Source organism: Orcinus orca, chromosome 3 (genome assembly GCF_937001465.1).
Source record: "Orcinus orca chromosome 3, mOrcOrc1.1, whole genome shotgun sequence".
In the NCBI taxonomy this organism is placed as follows: domain Eukaryota; kingdom Metazoa; phylum Chordata; class Mammalia; order Artiodactyla; family Delphinidae; genus Orcinus; species Orcinus orca.
In genome coordinates, this window is record NC_064561.1 from 13647186 (window position 1) to 13671448 (window position 24263).

Here is a 24263-nt window from a genome sequence, read left to right on the forward strand (position 1 = left end):
ATTTGGTTTCACCTCCATTTTCCCCTTGATACTCCAGTGAAAGTATATGAGAGGGAGTTTGGGGGAGTAGTAAGCTGGAGTGTCATCTTTAGCCCAGGTGCCCCACCCAGGCTTGTTAACTCAGGGATGTGAACTGGATGATCTCTTAGGATTTTGGTGAGCCTCTCAGTCTCTAAGTGCTACTTTATTGTAGGGTGAAATTGAGTTCCAGCTCTTGGGTGCTTATTTTCCCACATAGGGACCCTTATTTAAAAGGAATTTCCTGCCTGAAGCAGACATGCTGAATTGGATGATTCCATCAGTATGTGTGCGTGGGACTTCTTAAGAAATCAGGTGCTGTGCTGTATTCTGCGTGCACAGTAACGATTCAGTGGTGAGTAAAGGTGTTCGCCATGTCTGTGCCATGTATGATTAAAATGACTGGGGGCGGGGTGTGACAGGTGTTTTAGAGACCTTAATATCTCCAGTGGTGAGCAGCAACCCAGTGGTAGAAAGGTGGTAATTCATTTAACAAGTGTGCCCTGAAGGAATAGGTTTTCATTTTACTTTTTTTTTTTTTTTTTTTTGCGGTATGCGGGCCTCCCACTGTTGTGGCCTCTCCTGTTGCTGAGCACAGGCTCCGGTCACGCAGGCTCAGCGGCCATGGCTCACGGGCCTAGCCGCTCCGCAGCACGTGGGATCTTCCCGGACCGGGGCACGAACCCGTGTCCCCTGCATCGGCAGGCAGACTCTCAACCACTGCGCCACCAGGGAAGCCCCTCATTTTACTTTTAAAACTTTTCTTGACTTTATAAAATGACAAATGATCTCATTGAATAAGGGTTTGGTTCTGAGTAGCTGTGATAAGAATTCAGTCAAGAGAAAATCTTCTTGCTATAGCATTCTTCTGCATGCTTGCACGCATCCAAGAGGTGTGCAGGTGTCGTAAGTAAGTGCCCAGAAGTGGGATTACTAGGCCATTGAGGATGCCTTAATGCCAAATTGCTGTAAAAAAAACAGTTGCATCTGTTTACCTTCCCACATCTGAAAATGTTGAGCCATATTTTCACCAAAATTGACATTAACAGACTTCTTATATTTGCACAGTAACGTGGTTGAGCATCTTCTTGTGTTTATTGTACTTGTTTGAAATACCTGTTTCTGACTTTTGTCATTTTCCTTTAGCTTGTTTATCTTTTTAAATTGATTTGCAGCCGTTTTTTTTTTTTTTAATAACCTCAAGGTTTTTAAATTTATTTTGGCTCCGTTGGGTCTTCATTGCTGCGTGCAGGCTTTCTCTACTTGCGGAGTGTGGGCTTCTCATTGTGGTGACTTCTCTTGTTGCGGAGCACGGGCTCTAGGCACACGGGCTTCAGTAGTTGTGGTGCACAGGCTTGTAATTGTGGCTCACGGGCTCTAGAGCACAGGCTCAGTAGTTGTGGCGCACGGACTTAGTTGCCTCATGGCATGTGGGATCTTCCCGGACCAGGGGTCCAACCCGTGTCCCCTGCACTGGCAGGCGGATTCTTAACCACTGCGCCACCAGGGAAGTCCCTGCAGCCGTTCTTTATAAAGTCTGAGCACCAGATCTTTGTGGCTGGTACATTTTACAAATATTTCCCCCTAGTTTGGTGTCAACACCACCACCACCACCACCACACATACTTCTGTATTATCTTTTGACAAACAGAAAATCTTAATTTTAACATAGATGAATTTATGACTCTGTTTTACAGTTTGTGAGAACACTACCTGAAATCAAATATTCTGTTTTATCTTTTAAAAGTTGTAGAGTTTGCCTTTAAAATGTATGCCCTTCATCCATCAGGAAATGATTTTTGGGTACAGGGTGAGGAGTCATGCAGCCTCTGAATCCCTTGCTGGCTTTGTGACCTCATATAAATGACTGATTTCTTCTGCATCAGTGTCCTCAGCTACAAAATGAGATCCTGATCTCTGCTGTGTACAAGGTTCTTGTGAGGTCGGAATACAGCATCCCAGCACACTGAGCCCCAAGCCTCAGTAGGCATTCAGTAATTTCCTCCTTGTTCTGAGTCCAACTGCATTCCCTAAGCATGTGGACACTCGGGGGAAGTTGGCACTTAACCCAGAAAGTTGTTGCTAGTACATTGCCTGCCAACTGCTACAGCCATCGCGGCCAGGCTGGGTTTGACTGCTCAGCAAATCTTCTGGCAGGGCACTGGCGGCTTGGAGAATGTTCAGCTGTGTGCAAACTTGCCTGGTGCAGGCAGGTGCTCAGTCTTAGAGATGATTAGTGCAAATCTGATGCATTGTAGAAACGAATGACTGCTTCCTAACTCCAGTTAAAAAGTTGAGTCGGGACACTCTTCTAACCAGGAGCTTTGGGCCTTGAAAGGAGCTTGTTTAGTGACCACCAGTGACCACATGTGCAGACACACGGTGTGCATTCCTGTGAGCAAACAAACAGAAGGCTGGGGATCTGGTGATGTTTGGCATTTGTGTCACAGAGTGCATTTTCCGATTGATTCATGGAGAGATAGAATGGGCTGGGATTGTGTGGTGTGGTACAGTAGGGATTTCCATGATCAGAGACACTTTGCATTTCCCTCTGGAGGAGAGTAATGACCATGAAGGATGGGTGGACATTTTTGCATGTGCTCTAGGAGATCAGATGTCAGAGTGAGGAGACTGAAGGGCATAGACTTCAGGCATTGCTCATCGAGTGTGTTGCGGTGTATATTCCTCTAGAGCCTTTTCCAGTTTCACTCTCCAATGTTCTTGCTTCCATTTTGATCAGGGGCTTCGTCATACACCTTTCATGGAGGGGACCACTGAGCTGGGCGTGTATTAATTCAGCCATCAAACATTTGTTGATCCCTCTCAACCCTGTAATGTCCACATTTGGAAAAACCAGAAATGTCCCAATGTAAGACAGCTGGGGAGTGGTAAGCTTTGGCCTTTTGTGATGGGTAGTGGCTGTCATGTCACAATTAGAGGTGACAGATAGGATCTATACACATGTCCCATCAACACCAGAACATAGTATGAGGGGAATATTGATTGTAAGTAACCCTGTGAGTTTACACATGTGGAAATAGGTGTTGTGCTGAAGGGTGACCTTTCCCCTACTTGTGGCTTTGTTACATTTTATTGTAGTGACAGCTAAATGTTTTAATCAAGAGATCTCAGTCCACAGGCAGAATTGGCTTGTTTGCTTATTGCTGCTTGTTCCCTCTGAACCCAAAGGTGTTCTGTTGTCAGGGCCAGTAGGGAGTTGTTTGGTTCTCTAGCACTTGTTGCCTAGGAGTCCCCCTCCCAGCCCTGCAGCAGCAAATATCTTTACTAGTTTTGAGATTTAACCAAAACTGTAAAATTGGGCCAAGGTCGTCTAGGAAACATTTAGTATGAAAAATTATTCTACACAGTAGTGTTCTATCAGGGTAAGTTAATTTTCTCAAAAGATTAATGAACTGTCTTAAACACTCTTCAATAGCTGGGTATCAACTTTCCCCCTACTTTGAGCTAGGAGTAGCCCCACTTCCCTAACTGATTTGAGCGCAGGAAATGTTTCGGTTGTGCAGCCTACAAGGTTTTTCGTTTTTTTTTTTTGGCTGCGTTGGGTCTTCATTGCTGTGCGCGGGCTTTCTCTAGTTGCGGCGAGTGGGGGCTACTCTTCGTTGTGGGGCGCGGGCTTCTCACTGCGGTGGCTTTTCTTGTTGCGGAGCACGGGCTCTAGGCACGTGGGCTTCAGTAGCGGCACGTGGGCTCAATAGTTGTGGCTCACGGGCTCTAGAGCACAGGCTCAGTAGTTGTGGCACACTGGCTTAGTTGCCCGTTGGCAAGTGGGATCTTCCCGGACCAGGGCTCGAACCCATGTCCTTTGCATTGGTAGGCGGATTCTTAACCACTGAGTCACCAGGGAAGCCCAAGGATTTTTTATTACTCCTTTAAGATTGTTAGTTTCGCTGCTTTGCTGTCTTAAATGTAAACCACAAGTCACAGAACCCATTCTTTACCTTGAATTTTCCTTTCAGAAAAGCAATTTATAACATGTAGTTGTTCAGCAGTGCTCCAGTAGCTGCTCTCATCTTGGAGGAGTTTCCAGTCTACACAAGGTGGATGGATCATTCCAGAAAGTAGAGTAGTTTGGGTCTTTCTCAATACCTCTCCCACCCCCCCCACCCCCACCCCCCAAAAAGCTGTGATTGAACAACATTAGGCACTTCACATAAGGCAGGCACTATATGTAAGCCTGCTGATCCTTGGGACAATCCTGAGGATGGGCCCTGTTAACTACTCCTGTTCACAGATGAGGAATCACAAGTCTAATGACGATGTCTGTTGCTAAAAGTCTCTCAGGTTAGTTCTGGAGGTTGAGGTTCAGACCAGGCTGCTTTTGTTCTTAACCTGTAGGTCTGTCTCCACCTTCCCTGCACAGCAGCAGGTCTGAAGTAAGTGGGGCCCAGACATGGTTTATTTGTTTATTCATTTTCTTAAGTTTATATGCCATAAAATTCATTCTGAAAAATGCATCACTGGCAGTCAAGATACAGAATATTTCCAATCCCCCAAATTGTTTTGTGCCTCTTTGTAGTCAGCCCCTCCTCCTATGCCCAGCTCTACACATGAGTGTTTAAAATAAGGTCCCCAAGCAATTCTCTGTGCAGCCAGAGATGAGAGCCACCACTTTATGAGCTCTCTCCAGAGCAGCAATTATGTCATGTTTTTTGTTTGTGAGCCTTGGTGGGTAAGACGCAGAAGCAGGTGGCCACTGCTGTAAGGACAGATAGCACTGGAATGTTGGGCCTTGCTCCTGAGTGGTAGTTGCTTGGTGGCAGCCTGTTGCTGCAGCCTTGCTCTGGGGAGGAAGGAGGAAGCACGAACGTTATGCCACAGAGTACACTCATGCTGGGAGCCATGGAAATATGTCCCTGTTCTGTGTGCCTCTATATCTGTCCATATTGGGAGTTCTGCCTGAGGCTAGGGCATCTATTGCTGGGGAATCAAAGTAAACCGCTTCTTAGCTGGGATTGGCCATAGCTTGGATGCCCCATCCCCATGTCCCTTCATCCTGTTCCCTACTTCCACCAGGGGACTGTTGAGTTAGTTACTGTGCCTACGGAGCAAGTAGATCATTGTGAAAGAATTGTGTGAAAATTGCAGAGTTCTCTAAGGGGAGGATTCTTTTTTCAGTGGGGAGGAGAGGTGCTCTGCCCATTCATGCATAATAATCACCTTATAAAATTCTGGGTCCTTCTGCTGTGAGATAGTCACATGGGTCACAAGTGTAAGCAGTGCCCGGCCAGAGCCTCGGGCATTCAGGTGGGCAACAGTGGTAGCTGAACATGTTTGCGTCCCAAATGTCTGTGTCTACAAGTGTTTGTAGTGCCCTGAGAGTAAGGAACGGCTCTGTGCCAACAGAAGAGGGCTCTTGCGATGTGCCTGAGGCATGACCCATAAAAGTGACAGCATGATGTGTCTGCAGTTTAGTTTAGTTCCCAAATGCTGGAATCCCAGGAAATAGCCTGAACTGCTTAAGGATCTCTCAGTGTGGGGCCTATTTTCTTTTTCTTTTTCTTTTTTTTTTTTGCGGTACGCGGGCCTCTCACTGTTGTGGCCTCTCCCGTTGCGGAGCACAGGCTCCGGACGCACAGGCTCAGCAGCCATGGCTCACGGGCCCAGCCGCTCTGCGGCATGTGGGATCTTCCCAGACCGGGGCACGAACCTGTGTCCTCTGCATCGGCAGGCGGACTCTCAACCACTGCACCACCAGGGAAGCCCGGGCCTATTTTCTTTCTCTAGGCCTCGGGTGGAGTTGGATTGATTGCGTATTTTACTAGGGATAAATGATCTGGTGTTCTTTCTATTAAGCCGATTTTCTGGTTGTAGGAAGTAGATTGTTATAATTTTGGTTTAGTTCACAAGTGTTAGGGAAGCTGTAGAGAAGTACAGTTTCCTCCCTTTTTCAAGGGTGGAGTGAAGAGAGGAATCATCAATGTGACCACAAGCTTTTTACATTAAGAATTCAAGGAAAGGGACTTCCCTGGTGGTGCAGTGGTTAAGACTTCGCGCTTCCAATGCAGGGGGCGTGGGTTCAGTCCCTGGTCAGGGAACTAAGATCCCACATGCCGCCCAGCACAGTCAAAAAAAAAAAAAAAGATGCAAGGGAAGCATTTTTTGATTCTTCTCTTGACAGCCATTCAAGTTAACCACAACCTTAGGCAAGATTCAGGCAAAAAGAAACCAAGTATTCCAGCAGTGCTTACAGTAAATATTTCCGTTTGTGGAATTTTACCCATGTTTGTGTGTTTTGCAGAGCCCACCAATAAACTACTGCTTAATAATGAAGTCCCAATTGGGTTGTGAGTCTTTGGGCCTGCCCTGTGCTCCATTGCCTGCATAGAACAGGCACACAGGAACCTTTATCACAGTTGTTAGCGGCTGCTTGACCTGGTGTCTGGCCGCCTGTTGCGTTGTGGCTCGTAGTGGTTCTCCCAGTTGGGGACATTGCTGGTTGTAACAACATCCTGTTATGCTTCACCTTCACCTCGAAGATGAGATTGCAAAAATGCCTGAGATTGGGAATGAGGACATGCAGTCATCACCTCTTCCTCTCTGCTGCTGGGAGCCCAGGGTGTTTGCTTTATGGGCTGGGCCCTTATATGCTGCTGTTTCCATTTTCGATTTCCAAGTGAACCAGTTGCTTTCTGCTTTTTTTTTTTTTTTTTTTTTTGATGTGGACCATTTTTTTGAAGTATTGAATTTGTTACAATATTGCTTCTGTTTTGTTTTGGTGTTTTGGCTGCAAGGCATGTGGGATCTTAGCTTCCTGACCAGGGATCGAGCCAGTACCCCCTGTATTGGAAGGCAAAGTCCTAACCACTGGACCACCAGGGACGTCCCTGCTTTCTGCCTCTTACATCCCCTGTAACCCCTGAGGGCCAGCCTCAGACAAGAGGAAATGAGGACTCTTCTAGTTGGAGCCTACATCTGTATTCCCTTTGTCAGCAAGTGGGGCATCTCCCACCAGACCTGAGCCCCTTACAAAGGTGGATCCAAAAGCAGATGAAATGTCAACAAATTCTGAAAGAGACCTCTTAATTATGCAAACTGAATGTTCCTTGTACTTGTCCAGTAAACAAAACAAAGGAAGGTGTGGGAGTGTGTCAGGCTTTGATGAGTAGAAGACTTGAGAAGCAACTGAAGCCACCCAAGGCGATTTACCAACTTTGTGAAGATAGGTCTGGAGACTCTAAATGCTTGTGTGTCTTGTTTGTGTATTGCTTGTTTGTGAAGATGAGGGAGTAACATATTCCACTTGATGTTTTCTTAGAGACAGAAAAGAGAAAAGCGCTCAGTAAATTTAGATCTGTGAAGGAACAGCTTGGGAAGACCTTGCAGTTTGTGTGGCTTGGTCAGCAGGAGGGTGGCAGGACTCCCTGGCCTGACATTTGAAGGTGCCATAATAGCAATGATGCCAGTCCTGGTTGCCATGTTGTGTCTTTTGTGAAGATTGTGAGACTGTAACTGAGGGCTGCTCCTGTTTCACAACTTGTGATTACCTATTTGTGGGAGGGGAAGGAACTTTTGTTTTTAATGGTTTGCTTGAAGCTGTGCTGACTGCTTTTTTCTTCTTTCTTTTTAGTTCTCAAAAAAACACAAGCAGATATGACAAAATCCCAATAGAAGGAGGGCGTCAGGCTAAAGTGCCTGCCTAAGGTCACATGAGCAGGATCTGAACCAAGGTCTTACTGACTCTGAAGTCAGTCTTTCACCTGAGGGGTCACTCCCCATCAGAGACCACTCCCCCAGGAAGGGGAGGCAAAGGGGGTTATGTGCTTAGATAACCAGATTAGAGGGGCCTCTGTCAACACATCTCCTTTGTTAAGGGGATTTTCAGAGGATTGAGAGTAAGTTGGTTTGTCTCCCTTTAGGCCTCTGGATTTCCCAAACTCAAATTTAGAGCTCTGCCCTTGGGTTGAGTGCTGCTTCAGAAGCTCAGTGTGGTTTAGGAGATCAATACACTGCACATTGTGGTGCCACCTCAATGATCCACCCCCTACACGGATCCTCTTGGTTCCCTGTTCACTTTAGCAGCCATGTCATACTCTCTGACAGCATTACTACTGTCTGAAGACACACTGGCTCGTCTGCAGGCATCCTGCCATCTCTCTCTGGGGTTGGGAGGCCTCTGTCCCAGGCTTTGGACTTTGCATGGCTGGTATCCATGGTTTGTTTCTGGCTTTATTCAAACGTTTATTGAGACCTTTCAGCCTGCCAAGCACTGACTTGATGCTGTCCATAGCAGTACGAACTTGAAGGGGAACAAACATGATCACAGTTCAGTGTATGCTGTGGTTGTAATTTCCAGTTGTTCATTACTGGTATATAGAAAAGCAGTTGACTTTTATATATTAATTCTGTATCCTACAACCTTGCTGTAATTGCTTCTTAGTTCCAGGTGGTTTTTTTGGTTGATTCTCTGGGGTTCTTTATATAGACAGTCATGTAATCTGCCAATAAAGACAGTCTTACTTCTTCCCAATCTGTATTCTTTTCCTTTTTTTAATGTATTAGTTAGGACTTCCAGCACGATGTTAGAGGAGTGGTGAGAAAGGACATCCTTGCCTTGGTCCAGATCTTAAGGAGAAAGTGTCTAGTTTCTCAGTATTAAGTAGATCCTGTGATTATGATAAGACAAAAACTGGCCACACGAACTCTTGGGAAGGCCACCTATGGCACACTTGGTGTGGGAAGGGGATGGGGACTCAATGAAGGCTTCTTGAAGGAGAGTGGTTTGCCAGGATGGGGAACTGTGGAGAACAGGGTATTTCAGACAGGGAAGGCCTAGTATATTCAAAGGAAGAAATCAGGTGTGTCAGAATGGTACATGTGTGAGCAACAACAAGCATCTTTTTGAGAAAGATGGGGAACCTGGCTAGAATCCTTGGACTCCTATCATGTGCCCAGTGCTCTGAGGTGCCAGGGACACATTCTATGTAGACACCAGAATATGGCACCCCCAGGCTGCAGTAGGAGTTTGGATGCGGTGCAGCTTCCTTTAGCAAGCTGGTTCTCTGGAATGGGCAGGCTCTACCAAGGTTCAGCTTCAACTGTATGGCTTGTTCCCTGGGCCACTGTCCCTGTTCGTGGCACCTCCAATTGGTACCTGATTCGGAAATTCTAAGGAAGATGAAGTATTATGGTGTTGAGTGCTGAGGCAATGGGGGAAACAATCATAGTCGAAGAATGGTTTTATCTTTTCTCTTTTTGAAAGTAGATGTGTTAGTTCTTTGTTCTCTGAATGGGTCTGGGACAGCCTGCCCCACTATTCACTATCCTTGACTGCTTTGCCACTTCACCACACAGGGCCCAAACTCCAGGCCTCACCCCACACTGTCTGCATCCTGGGAATCTTGGATGTCAGCCAGACCCTAGAGCCCCAGGCTCCAAGGAGATCAGCATTTCTGTTCATTTTGGATTAGTCCTGGCATCCAGCCATCATTTACAACATTCTTCCCTGGGAACCCGGCAGAGACATCCCAAGAACTGGCTTGATGAACCTTTGGAACATGAGCCTGCCCTAGGTTGCTGGTTGCTGTGGTATGTTGAGAAAACTTTTCTGGAGAAAAGCAGTGGGAAAGAGGGAAATTCCACACCCAGAAATTAGCCCTGGAATTATAGCCAAGTTTCAGTTGTGTTCCGTGCTGGCGGCAGAATCATATTCCTCTTCCTGTCCCCTTGGCTTCTGGACTGGAGAGGAAACAAGTGGACCCAGAAAATCTCTGCATGAGGTTGTTTTCCACCTAATTGGTGGAGATCACGGACTCTCTGCCAGATGTGTATGTAGAGGCCAGCGTGTCTTTCTCTTCCACTGTGAACCGCATATCCAGACCTTTATTTTATCAGTTACAGCTGAAGAGATTAAGGGGAAGGAGAACCTTAGGCTTTGGTGTTTTCACTTATGTTTTACTCAACACAGATTTTGAGAAAATTGTTATGAATTACATTTGTGAAAACTCGCAGACTCCTGGTATGTCCTGGCATTGGCACCCCAGTTCTTGATTTGTGCAGTGGATCACAGTCTTGGCTTGAATGTTAAGAATAACCTCGGTAGCTTTGAAAATCCTAATACTTGGCCCTTACCCGGGACGCTTTTCACTGGAATCTCTGTGAGTAGGGGCCCAGGCATCCCTTTTTTTTTCTTTCGGGGTTTCTCAGATGCTGCCAACTGTACAGTTCTGTAAACCGTTGTTTAGCCAGATTTCACTCTTGAGTCAGTGCTGAGCGTTGAGAATCTGGAAGCTGCACAGTCTCGTGAGGAGAGACATAACACTGGGCAAGTCACAGACTCTTCTGGGCATGTTTGGCTTGAAGGCTTTTATTTAAATCTGGCTACTGGATTTTTCCTTTGCTAACTAACTTCATGGCAGAGCACCTTAGTCTGAGGACAGAGGGAATGGTGGTCTGGTTTATTATTAAAGCCTAATTAACTATTTTGACTGTATTTGGGCCCTGTTGAAATTTGGGATATGGGCCTCTGACTGACTTAAGTGCTGAAGCTATTTCTGCTAGTCATTTGAGATGGAAAACTTCCTGAAATGAATTACCAGAAGCTTTGCCCTGAGGTAAAGAGGGGTGTGCCCTCACCAACTTCATACTGCCACTACTCACAATAGCAAAAAGGTAGAAACAATCCAAATGTCCACTTGATGAATGGTTAAACAAAGTGTGGCATATCTATATAATGGAACAATATTCAGCTTCAAAAGGAAGGAAATTCTGACTTGTGCTTAACAGCATGGATGAACCTTAAAGACACTGCTAAGTGAAAGAAGCCAGAGACAAAAGGACAAATATTATGTGATTCCACTCATATGAGGTGCCTAAAATAGTCGAATTTGTAGTGACAGAAAATAGAATAGTGGTTACCAGGAGTTGGGGGAGGGAGGGGAGTGGGAGTTCGTGTTTAATAGGGGCAGAGTTTCTGTCTGGGAAGATGAAAAAGTTCTGGAGGTGGATGGTAGTGATGGTTGAACGACAGTGTGAATGTACTTCATACTACGGAACTGTACACTTAAAAATGGTTAAAATGGTAAACCTTAAGTATATTTTACCACAATTTAAAACAATTTTTTTAATGGGTGTGCCTTACTTCTGGGTAGCTAGCTGGATATTGATCGTATTCACCACAGACTAACAGGTTGTGCCTGCACAGGTCGCCTAAGGCTGTTGTTCTCTTCCATGGCAGGTTAACTTGTTAGCTGTTTTTCCTTTTGGTAAAATGGCATAATTGTCTCCTTGCCTGCTATCGAATTGCCAGCTGTTGCTTCCTCCTGCGCCTTCAACTGCTCCTCTCCCCTTTCTATGGGCTGCTTCTAATCTGGTGTCCTGGGGACGGAGATAAGCCTGCCTGCTCAGTGGTCTTGGGCTTTGTGGTAGATCCGGTGCCACCCTTCTGGGCTTTCAAGTGGCCAGAACCCCCATCCCCCCCGCACCCCCCCCCCCCCCCCGGCAAACAGCCACTCTGGTTGTTGGGTTTCACGGTTTTTTCAGCTTCAGTTTTTACATTGGCATCTGAGGTTAATCTTGTTTTGAGTTGAAGGTGAGTTTATTATTGATTGGCTTTTTCCATTTGGATGTCACTGTTTTGAGTGGTGCTTCCATTGGTCCCCTTGAGCTGTTGGCATTGATGGTAGATGGCTGTTGTGAGGACGCCCGGGTGTGAACTGAGCATGGTGGTCTTGCATAAGTCAGCCCTTCCAAGGGTACTGAAATCCAAAAGGAGCACAGATGTGCTCTCCTTCCTTTGCTGGAATCCTCTAGGGCCCGAAATTGTGAAACACCAAACCTAGGATGCTTTCAGTTTGGGGTGTTTGGGATTTTCAAAGAAACATCTGTAGATACTTTCCACGTGCTTACAGTGTTTTATTAGGTAAGCAGCTTTCTCCATAGCCTGTTGCTTAGTCCAAATAATGGCAAGGATTTTGGGGGCCACAGTTTCCAGCAGTAAAGAGGAGACCCTTGGGGTGTAGATAAGTCACCCGAGTCTGCAGTCACGGGTAGAGGGTCGTGAAGGCACCTCCCAGATTAAGGCACACTTTTGCCTTTGGCACATAGGAGCTGTGAAACTTCTGGGAATTCTGACATAGAGAGAAGATCAGGGTAGGAAATGTGTAAGTACAGTGGCTTGTTATAACTAGGGTACTCTTTTTGGCCTGTTTTTCTAATTAAAGGTGGAGCATATTTGCGAAATGAAAAATCAGGCTTTGGTCAACTGAGAAGCTGTCATTCAGCAGGGCTTAAAATTGTGACATTTATTTAGGGAATCAGGGGCTTCCCTTGTGGCACAGTGGTTAAGAATCCACCTGCCAATGTAGGGGACACGGGTTCGATCCCTGGCCTGGGAAGATCCCACATACCGCGGAGCAGCTAAGTCTGTGAGGCACAACTACTGAGCCTGCGCTCTAGAGCCCGCGTGCTGCAACTACTGAAGCCTGTTCACCTAGAGCCCGTGCTCCGCAACAAGAGAAGCCACCACAATGAGAAGCCCGCACACCGCAACGAAGAGTAGCCTCCACTCACCACAATTAGAGAAAGCCTGCGCACAGCAACAAAGACCCAATACAGCCAAAAATAAAAACAAATAAATAAATATTTAGGGAATCATTTTTTTTACTACCAGCAAAATAACTGGTGTACCAGAAGGTAAACCTAGGATTTGCTCTTGTTGTATCCTGCCTGAGGGGTGGAGTCAAGGATGACTTGTCTCTCAGACACGACTCTCTGCAGGAAAATACGCTTGTATTGTAAATGTGTAGGCAAAAAGTAAAACTGTAGTATGGAACTGGCTTAATGAATTCTTTTGTCTTATATGTAAATTCTCAGAGGTAAATAAATTCTGTCCTTTTTCATTATTGTTAAAGGTGAGAGTGTAAACATTCTGTCACTGAATGGAAGCTATGGGGTTTCTTTGTTTTGTTTTGTTTTGTTTTTGCAGTATGCGGGCCTCTCACTGTTGTGGCCTCTCCTGTTGTGGAGCACAGGCTCCGGACGCGCAGGCTTAGTGGCCATGGCTCACGGGCCCAGCCGCTCCGCGGCATGTGGGATCTTCCCCGGACCGGGGCACGAAACCGTGTCCCCTGCATCGACAGGCGGACTCTCAACCACTGCGCCACCAGGGAAGCCCGAAGCTGTGGTTTTAAGTAAGCCACAAGCCCCTGTGTTCAAAATAGATACATATCTAGGGAACCATCTTTAGAGTAATTTACACATGAATGAGAGGTTTCAGTGGAGAAAATTTGTGAGCCAGGTGGACTGTTTTTCCTTTTCAATGCATAATATGGATGAAATGGGATGAGATCAGGAACCACAGTCTTGCTTTTGTGAAAGTCCCAAGGAGTAGGGACTTGGAAAAGCTCCAATTCTATGTGCCCCCATCCTTTCTTTTTTACATAGTACATCACATAATTTTAGTTGTTATTTTCATTCCTTGTTGTCTGGCTGTCCCTGTTCCCCCACCTCTGGGCCAGAATGTGAGCACATGAGGGCAAGTGTCTTTGTGCTGAATCCCAAGAGCCTGTAGTATTAAAAGATACACAGTAAGGTGTTTGTTAAGTAGCTGAATCAGAAATCCAAAGTTTTCACCTAAACCAGGAACACCTCAAACGACAGGGGTATACCCAGTCATCCCTAGGCCTCTGCCGCTTGGCCAGCCTGGACCAGTTGGTTTTCAGCTTGTTCTTAATCTCAACACCATCTCCTTATAGACCCACACAAGACAGATGCATGTTAGCACGTGTCTGTGAAGTGGGGCAGCAAAGGTAAGAAGCGGGGCAGGCCAGATAATGGTGAGAAGAGCAGTAGTTGGATCACAAGAGCAAAGTTAGCAAAAGGAGCAAGCTCAGCCCTTATCAGAACCCCATGATTTGGGGTTCTTCGGGGTCTAAAGTGCCAGCATGCATAGCTCTTTCCATCTAGGTCTTGCTGGGACCTTTACCTCTGTAATGCAATAGACTTTTTTCTTTATAAAGAACACATTTTAAAACGTCTCAAATCAGGGACTTCCCTGGTGGTCCAGTGGTTAAGACTTCCAACACGGGGTGCGGGTTCAATCCCTGGTCGGGGAGCTAGGATCCCACATGCCTCACGGCCAAAAAGAAAAAAACCCCACCAAAACATAAAACAGAAGCAATGGTGTAACAAATTCAGTAAAGACTTTAAAATTGGTCCATGTCAAAAAAAAAAAAAAAAGGTCTCAAACGATACTTTGGGTTGAAATCAGATCTATAATAGACTATATCTCTTGTATTTACTCACTAGAGATAGTGAGCCTAACTTACTAGGGAACTTACATCTACTGGGGGTGAAAGCTTATGTTTTCATAAGTATGGGTCAGTATAAAAATTGAATAAATCAGAAATATGAAAACTGTGGACTTGGAGTTGGAAGGTGTGTGTGCTGCAAGCTCTGTTGCCTCTGGTTTCTTCCCAGGCTGGGGGCAGAGTATGGTGGGTCCTGGTCAGGAGGGTAGCCTGGCCAGGTTGGCTCTGTTTCCCTAGAGGGTCTTCCACAGGGCTGGTGTTCTGTGTTTGTGTTGAGTGAAATTTCCTTTTCTTCCCCGGGCCTGGAGCACATCTGTTTAAGTTGCGTTCTAGGTATACTTGCACCCATTTATTATTAAAGGGATTTGAGTTTGAACTGGATTTGATAACGGTTTTTCTTCCTAAGCACCCATGGTGCATTTCTGTACCTGAAAGTATAATGCATTTTGATGCCATTCCTATGGCAACCATTGAACTCCAAGGGAACAGATTCTATTTTGTGCTCTAACATGGTAACAGGATTAGTGAAGGCACATTGAAAACACCATTATAAGTCTGCTGCAGTTTGAAGAGAATTTAAATGGTCCAGTACTAAATTTTCAACATTGACTCCGTTTGAGTACACTTCTGATAATCTGCATGGCACTCAACTTAGTCTGGTTTTAAATATCATTGTGGGGAGGGGGTGCTTGATGGGGACTTATTTTTAATCCAAAGTGGGTCCTCAGTAAAATCTTCAGGGACTCCATTTTCTGGGTTTCAAAACCTTGTTCACAGGTCTCTATCATTGGGGTCTTTGGTTTCTGTTTTTTGGCTGCGTTTGGGTCTTCGTTGCTGCGCGCAGGCTTTCTCTACTTGCGGCGAGAGGGGGGCTACTCTTCATTGCGGTGCGCGGGCTTCTCATTGCAGTGGCTTCTCTTGTTGCGGAGCACAGCCTGTAGGTGTGCAGGCTTCAGTAGTTGCAGCATGCGGGCTTCAGTAGTTGCGGTGTGCGGGCTCTAGGGCACGAGGGCTTCAGTAGTTGTGGCACATGGGCTTAGTTGCTCTGCGGCATGTGGGATCTTCCCCGACCAAGGATTGAACCCATGTACCCTGCGTTGTCAGGTGGATTCTCAGCCACTGCACCACCAGGGAACTCCCTATCATTGGGGATTCTTGTGTTCAGGTGTGTGACACTCTACCCCAACCAGAGCTTGGAGGTCAGGTGATTTTAACTTGTCTATCCTGCCTTTAAACCAAACCTCTCTAAGAGACAAAATAAAACAAATGTGAATTCCTTCCTCAGGAAGCTTTCCTTCACCTGAGCCTCTTGCTGAGGTGACGGTGGCACTCTGGGAGGTAGTGCCTTATGCCTTCCTGCCCGTCGGAGCAGGGTCTTGGCTGTGGGTGGTGGCCCCCATGGGGAGAGGGCAGTGCCCCCGAAAGCCACACCTTTCCCAGCTTCCATTCTCCTGGTTTCATCAGATTGAGCTATCCTGTTAGCCGTTTAGGGTTGGGGAAATGATGCCCACCTATTTTCTGATTTTAAGTTGATAAGAAGCCTAACTTTCTGCTGGAGTAATTTGGAGGCATCTTGGTAAAGCATCTCAACCCTCACTGGCTCTGGGAACTAATATCTGAGCCTGGAAACGTGGGGGGCTGAGTTGGGGACGTGACGAGGTTGAATAGGGCAGCCAGAGGTGGAGGAGATGAGGCAATTCTGAGGTGGTTCTGTACTTTGGTTTCCCCTAGTTGTTACAGAGACTGTATAGCTCACATTGTTTGGCTTCTCATGTTCAGGCCTTGCCTGTTCCAGCTGCATTGGCATGGTGGAGACCCAGGTGGTTGTTTTCCCCAGGCTGTGGAGGGCTGAGGACTCCGTGCCTGTTCTCTGACTTTTCTTTCTCCATAGCAGATGGTACTGTTGCACATTCTCCTTTGCCATAGAAAGAGCTCATTCATGCCATTCATTGAGGGTGGACTCAGAGCTCTGCCTTCCTTCATCTGCCCGGGTCGGCACCCCCACCCTATTCTGAAGTCACCCTTATGTGCTGACTTCCTCACATTGGCCTAGTGCAGCACACGATCCTGGGTAGCACTGGCTGCTGAGGCCAGAACAAGGGAAGTGCAAAATGGCTCAGTTCTCCTTAATGCTAGTGGGAGGCACCATCCAAGTTTGTGGAGGGCTCAGGGTAGTGTCAGTAGTCCTGGCTGAATTCTGCGTGTGCCTCACAAAACAGCCTCTGGGAAGCAGCTAAGTTTATAACTGGAACCTGTGTTCCAGTCCCCTTCCTCTAGTTATGAGGAACCCAGGGGCCCTGCAGTATCTTAGCCCATGCTCTGGAACCTTCTTTGGAAGTTATTTTCTCATCTTGTTTCTGTCTTTGGTGTGTTCGCCTTGATCCAAAACTCTCCTTCAATGTCTTCATGCTTTAAAAGCCTTTGTGTACCTCACATTAAACATTTCCTGGTTTCCGCTTCCTCCACTTTCACATCAACTATTCAACTCTTGGAGGACAAACTTCTGTGGTTGGTTCCCCCCCAACCCCGCAGGTTGCCAACAGCCTCATTGAAAATCCCAGGAGCAGCTGTGGTGCCTGAGACCACGGGCCCCCACCTACCACTTCTAACCTGCCCTGTGGTTTCACCATCCAGGAGGCTGCTGATTCCCACGACTCTGCCTACTCCCCTGACAGGGATTTCAATTTGGGCACTCTCCTCTCTGGACACACAATGTCCCGAATGGTCTCACTCGGCCCTGTTACTCAGCTCAGGTGTTCTTCGCTCCTATACCTGGATCCAGGTTTGTCTTGTGGTGGCTCAACAGTTAATCCTGGGCTCCCTTTTGGCCTCAACAACTGGGACTTGTCCTCTTAAATTATCTTTGGGTCTGACCCCATTTTCCACATGCCTCCCCCCGAGTTTGGTCTTGATTTGTTCCTGCGGTAGCCTCCATGATAAATTTGCTCTCCAACTGCTCAACAATGTTACCAGATTGTGTGATGCCTAACCCCTAAGTGGCATGACTTCAGCTAGTACTAGGACTAGCAATCCCCATGGGAGAAGGGCACATTTACCTTTTCAGTTTCCCACAGTCCTTCTGTCACTTTGAGGAAGAAGTCTCATCAGTTGCTAATCTCCCTTTGTATATACATTGAGTGCTAAGAATCTTGGCCTAGAAGCCATGCCAACATTGTTTTCATTGTCCTTATTTTTACACTGACTTTCTCTTTATAGCAGTTGGTGCTGGTTTTTAAGTTAATGACTTTTTTCTTTTAATTTTGAAATTTTTCATAGCTACAAAAAGTAGATTCACCAATTAACATTTTGCCACACTTGTTTTATTTATCGATGCACAGGTTTGTTTTTTTTCCCCTCAGTCCTTTGAAAGTATGTCGCAAATGTGGTATCTTACCTTGTGTACTTCAGCAAACATCTCTTTGAGAATAAAGGCATTTTCTTGAAAGCAGGGACTCCAACAGGTATTTGTATACCCATGTTCATAGCAGTATATCATGATGGTGAACAAGTGGAAGCAACCCAAGTGTCCGTGGAGGGATGAGTGAACAAATATGGTGTATCTATACGATGGAATGTTATTCAGCCGTGAAAAAGGAAGGAACTTCTGATACATGCTACACATGGATGAACCTTGAGGACATTTTGTTAAGTAAAAGAAGCCAGACACAAAAGGACAAATCCTGTGTGATTACACTTATATCAGGTACTTAGAGTAGTCAGATTCATAGAGACAGAAAGTAGAATGGTGGTTACTAGGGGCTGGAGGGAGGAGGAAATGGGGAGTTAGTGTTTAATGGGTATGGAGTTTCAGTTTTGCAAGATGAAAGTAGTTCTGGAGCTGGACAGGGGTGATAGTTGCCCAACAGTGTGATTGTACTTAATGTCACTTAACTGTATGCTTAGAAAGGGTTAAAATGGTAAATTTCATATTATGTGTATTTTGCCACAGTAAAAGGATAAGTAATATAAAAGGTGTAAGTTTTTATTTTTATTTTTTAATGGCATTGTCCTATAAAACCACAATAAACGTAGTGGAAAATCAACAAATAATTGCGTCCCATATTAAGAATTCCCATGTTGTCTCCCAAAATGTCTGTCTCCCATTCAGACAGGTTCACACATTGCATGTGATATGTTAATGTTTTCTTTTAAATAAGTATATTTGTTTATAAATAGCAAGTTGGTGTAAAGCACAGGTGGATCTGTATGTGATGAAGGTGGTGGGTGTGGACTGACTAGGGTCACACCAACCCTGAATGTGTAATGGTCTGGGTCCCTTTGGCACTGGAGCTGAGTTCCTAATATGTATGCCCCAGCCCTCCTAGCTTCTGCAGGAGGAACCTTCTACATCTTTACAGTAAGATCAGCCCTAATCTCTTGGGGCTCTTGAACATCATCAAAATGATGAGTTGCGGGCTTCCCTGGTGGCGCAGTGGTTGAGAGTTCGCCTGCCGATGCAGGGGACACAGGTTCGTGCCCCAGTCCGGGAGGATCCCACATGCTGCAGACTGGCTGGGCCTGTGAGCCATGGCCGCTGAGCCTGCTCGTCCGGAGCCTGTGCTCCGCAACGGGAGAGGCCACAACAGTGAGTGGCCTGCGTACTGCCAAAAAAAAACCAAAAAAAAATGATGAGTTGCAACTGGAACTGAGGAATTGAATTTTTAAATTTTATTGAATTCTAATTAAGATTTTAAAATGCATGCCCATTTAGTTTTGGAGAACATTGAAGTATGTTTGGAACATCTTGGGTATGTGAATCTACTTTTTCTTTTTTTTTTTTGGCCACGCCGTGTGGCACGTGGGATCTTAGTTCCCTGACCAGGGATCAAACCCATGCCCCCTGCAGTGGAAGTGCAGAGCCCTAACCACTGGACTGCCAGGGAAGTCCGTGAATCTACTTTTTTAACTTTAAACTTTATAAAATCTACATACAGAGCAAATATTTTGAATGAAAAGTTAGCTCCTGAATTGAGATGTGCTGAAAGTGTGGAGTACGCATGGATTTTAGACATTTAGTATGAAAAAGTAAAATGTCTGTTTCTTATAGTGGTTACACATTGAAATGATATTTTGGGTATATTGGGTTCAGTGAAATATACTGTTAACTCACTTGACTGATCACATTTATTTCTATCAGGCACATGTAGATATAGTACAAGTGTGAAGGATCTCTTCCTCTGTGCAGCAGCCTGCATTGCCACCCTCCACCAGGTCCTCCTCTGACTTCCTTTTCTAGGCTCCTAAAGACTTTGGGCCCTGTTGTTTTTTGGTGAATTCTCAGCTGGATTCTCTTTCTCATTTCTGTCCTGTCCTAATAAGGCCTAGGGGTCTCTGAGCCCTTGACACTGGGCACACCTCTTGAAGCCTTTGCTTCTCCACTAAGTGTTAGACTGGTGGAGGGAAGGGGCCCAGATGAATCTCTCATCTGCGTAAGGCTTCTAGGGGGTGGGAGGAACGTGGCAACCCATCTACGTTACTGGTTACATGGGAGGAGAACACTTCTCTGCTCCTCTTCTGTGTAGCTCTTTGTCCCAGGTCCCAAGCAGCACAGAGAGATGGGAATCATTGGTGGGAGGACATTGAGACCCCAGAGAGGGTAGTGGGGGCACCAGCCCAGTTCAGCTCTGCTCTCTGCTGGGTGAGACACGCCGGGCATTGAGTCTAGAAGAACTCATAGAATGCCAGAGAGTTATGTGGAGAGGTAGGGAAGGGCCATGGACCTCAAGCTGCTTAGCATTGTGGGTCTCCAGCTTTCCCCGTGCACGGCTTGCAAACCAGTTAACTAAACCCAGTGAGTGTGAGTGCAGGTGGCGTTTTCACTGAGATGTGCGTGTGCACACATTTTCATTTTTTTATTCAGTCATTCTGTGCACTAGATCTTGGTTTGAAGCTTCATGTGTGATGAACGTTAGTTCCACACCCTTAAATGTTATTCCTGATTTTAATAAAAAAGTGGCAAGGAGTTCCAGGAAATGCTGCAGGTTCATTGGGAGTGTGATAGTCTGTGTACTGGGGCAGGGGTTTTGGTTTCTGATGGGCTGAGAGCTCCTCACCAGTGAGCAACTCTTGTTTTCTTAAGTGGATGCTAAGGACAAGCTGACCTGACCATGTCTGCCAAGGAGTAAACTTGGGCTGTGCAGCAGAATATGAGTCTGTGAAATTCTGCTGCAGCTGAGGTCCCCTGGGGCACAGCACACAGGGCTGACTTTGCCAGTGGCCACTGCCTGCGGCAAGGCCCAGCTGCCCAGAGCAGAGTGGCTGGAGGCTTGGGATGGGAGTATGGGGGGCACCCCACCCCCACCCCCCACCTTAGAGATCAAACATGCTTTGTGGTGTTTGACCTTTTCTCTTCAGCACCTGTATCCACTTTTCTGTCTGTGTCAGAGTTGGGGCACTTGACCTCTGTGGATCATTTACTTCAGTGGGAGTTAGGTGGAATTAATGGCAAGCAGAAACATTAGTTTTCACAAAGAAACAGATCCCTGTCAAGTTCTTTGCTTCCCTAGCTGTTCTCATCTGAAATAGTGTGAGTTTTGTCCCTGATTGTCTTCTTTGCACTCTGAAAGTTGCTGAGATCTAGAGGAGGTTGGTTATTTAAATCCACACATCCATCTGAAACTGACATGGTTAGATCCTGAGGGCAAAAGTAAACATTGAATGTTTGCTGAGGGCAGGGACCTCCTTGCAGTGCATGGAGGTGGCTTGCCCTTACCTGAGAGGAGAAGCACCTGTCTGGAAGTCAATGGTGTGTGGAAGCCAGGGCCACTCGGCTTGTTTCCCTGGGGCTGCTTGACTGTTAGAGCACCAGCCTTTGCTGTAACCTTGGCAGTGCATGTCTAGTTTAGACACTGTCAGCTCTCATTGTTATTTGGGTTCTGTACCTGATGAAAGGTGAGGCAAGGTAAGAGGAAAAGTCATCTTAGCTGGAGCCACCTCTTGAGAGTGCCTGATAATGACAGATGTATCCTTCTTTTTCTCAGATCTTTCTTTTAAAATTCAGCTTCACAGTGAAGGTCAGAGGGTAATATCATTAAAGAAGAGGTCACCCATAAGCCTTAGCTCTTCATCAAGGTAACTAGGCTCTCCTGCATCTCTAAACTCTGAGTCAGTGTGTGCCCTTGTCCTTGATAGATGTGTCTGTTCCTGGCTCCTTGGTGTGTCTCCATGTCTCCTCTTGGCCTTTGAGGGGCTGATTAGGCCTTCCCTCTCAGTGAGGAGTCTTGGTGGTCAAGGCTGAAGTGTCACTTGGATGTCAGGATAATGGTGTCTCTGGAAGCTCTTGTGTTAGCCATCTTCCTGGGCCCCTTTTTTCCCCAGTAAGTGTAGTCTTGAGTCTGCCTCTCAGCTACCATTCTGCTGCTTTGAAGAGAAGCTTAGAGACATGATGTGCTCTTGTGGGGATATCTCTCACCCTGTTAGCCTTGCATACTCATGGAGGTTGCTTCCCAGGGAATGAAATTGTAGGAAAGTTGGTTGGAATGTCACCTTTCCCACTCATGGGTCTATTCATCAGTTTTATGTTGTTTCCACTTAAACATAGCAGGACTAACTGTGTGCCTGTGAGCTGGCATGTTCTGGAACATTTCAGCCACAGACAGTAAACTACCTCTCGCCCATGTGCTGCTACCCATTGGGTCTTGGAGGTTGTTCATCGTCTGCACTTCATTTACCTTCCTCTTTGCCTCCCAAATTCCCAAACAGCTTGACTTTGACCACTTGCTTGGAGGTCAGCACTAACATGTTTCCCTGGTGTTTGGCGTGCTAGAAAACACCATAGTTGTTTTTTTTGTACTAGTTTTAAATTTCATTCATGAGGACCATGAGCTTGGATTTTATCCTTTTGTTGGAAATGGGAGGGTTCCAGAGAACCAATGTGATGTCACTCTCAAAAGCTTTCTGATCTACACCCAGGCCACCCAAGACTGTACTTTGAGCCTTGTTTGGTTAATCCTAGTTTCTCACTCTTAGACATTTTCTTCACTTCAGTACTTTATCTTTAGCGAAGTGAACACCATCTCCCATTCTTGCTTCCTTGCAGATTCTTCTGTTCTCCATCGTTACCTATGCTTCCTTCCTACTGGGGAACTCTCATCTAGGCAGAGGAAGTGCCTGGCGTCACTGCCTGCCTTGGCTTTGCAATCTGCATGACTCTGTGGCTATATTGGAGTCCACCTCTCAAAGCAGGATTTTTCTACATGAAATAATAGCCTGTTTTGTTGGCATTTCATATTGTAGTGTCGGTTAATCTCAGTGTTGCATACACCAGAACAGCTCTTTTGGAAAACAAAATCACTTAAAAATAAAAGGTTTAAAAGTAATGGCAGACAGAGAAGTAGGAGTAATAACTTTACAAGAGGCAACCAGAAGAAAATGTCAGTCTTACCTTACCTATGAAGGGCACAACCTGAGACCTAGGTCAGTGGGAATGCAGAGTTTGAATTAATGGCACTGTATTTCTGTCAGTCTTCCAGCCTCTAACTTGGAGACTAGGCCAAGTCAAGCCTGCTAGTTGCGGCGAGCAGGGGCTACTCTTTGTTGCAGTGCACAGGCTTCTCATTGCGGTGGATTCTCTCGTTGTGGATCATGGGCTCTAGGCACGTGGGCTTCAGTAGTTGCGGCACACAGGCTCAGTAGGTGTGGCTCACGGGCTCTGGAGCACAGGCTCAGTAGTTGTGGCGCACGGGCTTAGTTGCTCTGCGGCATGTGGGATCTTCCCAGAGCAGGGGTCAAACCCGTGTCCCCTGCATTGTCAGGCAGATTCTCTACCACTGCGCCATCAGGGAAGCCTCAGTTCGTTGGTTTTTAAATGTAAATAGGTGTAGTGGTCCACAGACCCACCACCATATCCCACTTCATTTTATGGTTTCACGTACTCACCCACTTGTATATCTTTACCTAATTTCATCTGTATTGTGCATTTTACTTTTCTAACATAGCATTTTCTCACCTACATTTCCCTCACCTTGACGCAAAGTCTAGAAATCTATGGAACGGGTTGCAAACTGAGGCCTGTGGGCCAGTCTGAATTTTATCGGCACATGGCCATAGCTATTTGTCTAAAGATTGTTAGCAGGCTGCGTTCATGATATGGCAACGGTAGAATGAGGAATTGTAAAGACTGTATGTCTTGCACAGCTGAGTATATTTACTGTCTGGCGCTTTGTAGGAAAAATTAGCCTCCCCCTGCTGTTTTAGTAGTTTTGATCTTCCCCATATCAAAGTTTTGCTTTCTTTTTAACTGCATGCCCATCTCAGGAACATTTTAAATTCACACATTGTCTGCCCAGATTTAACCATCAACACCATGATGTAAGCCGTGTGTCACGGTGGAACCTTTTACTGTACCTCCAGCTGCTGGCAACTTTCATAGGGAAAAGATGGTGCAAAACTTTCACTGCCCCTAATTTAATGTGCCTGCTGATTGGTTTCTAAAGCAAAGGGACTGGAATTCTCATTGACGGGGCGGGGTTTGTGGCCTGCTGGGGTCTGGCTCCTGGTCTTCCTGGCTGCAAGGTCCTTGTGGGCCTGGTTCCCTCCAGTGGGGGACAGAGAGCTAGAGTGTGTCTACACACCCTTAGCAGGAAGGCTAGCTCATCTCCGCTTTGGGTCGCCTGGTTCAAGGCAGCTGCCAGCTTGAGTCTGAGGTGATGGGGCCCTGCTTGGCAAGTCCATGGGGCAGGGGGACGGGGCATGTACAAGCTGCATGAAGGAGGATTAAGGCTTCTAAGAGCTGCCTCAGCACACAGCCACTGGCCAGACTCCAGACACGTCAGTCTGGCTGATGACACGAGCACTGTTCTTAGCAGCCGCCTGAGCCGGTCAGATGGAAAAGTAATCCTGTTTGTGCTTCCCTCTGACACAGATCACACTGTGGAACGGGCCTTCACTGTGAATGGGGGAAGTAGCTTCTGCTCTGGGACCAGGAGGAAAACATACCTTCTGATATTAGTGTTCCATAGTCAGTGTAACTAACATTTC

The 24263-nt window shown here is 46.3% G+C and overlaps 1 protein-coding gene across 7 annotated transcripts in view; it reads left to right on the top strand.

The window, feature by feature from the left end:
* Positions 1-24263, top strand: part of BRD4 (bromodomain containing 4) — an 81687-nt gene that overhangs the window by 13315 nt on the left and 44109 nt on the right. The window lies entirely within an intron of this gene.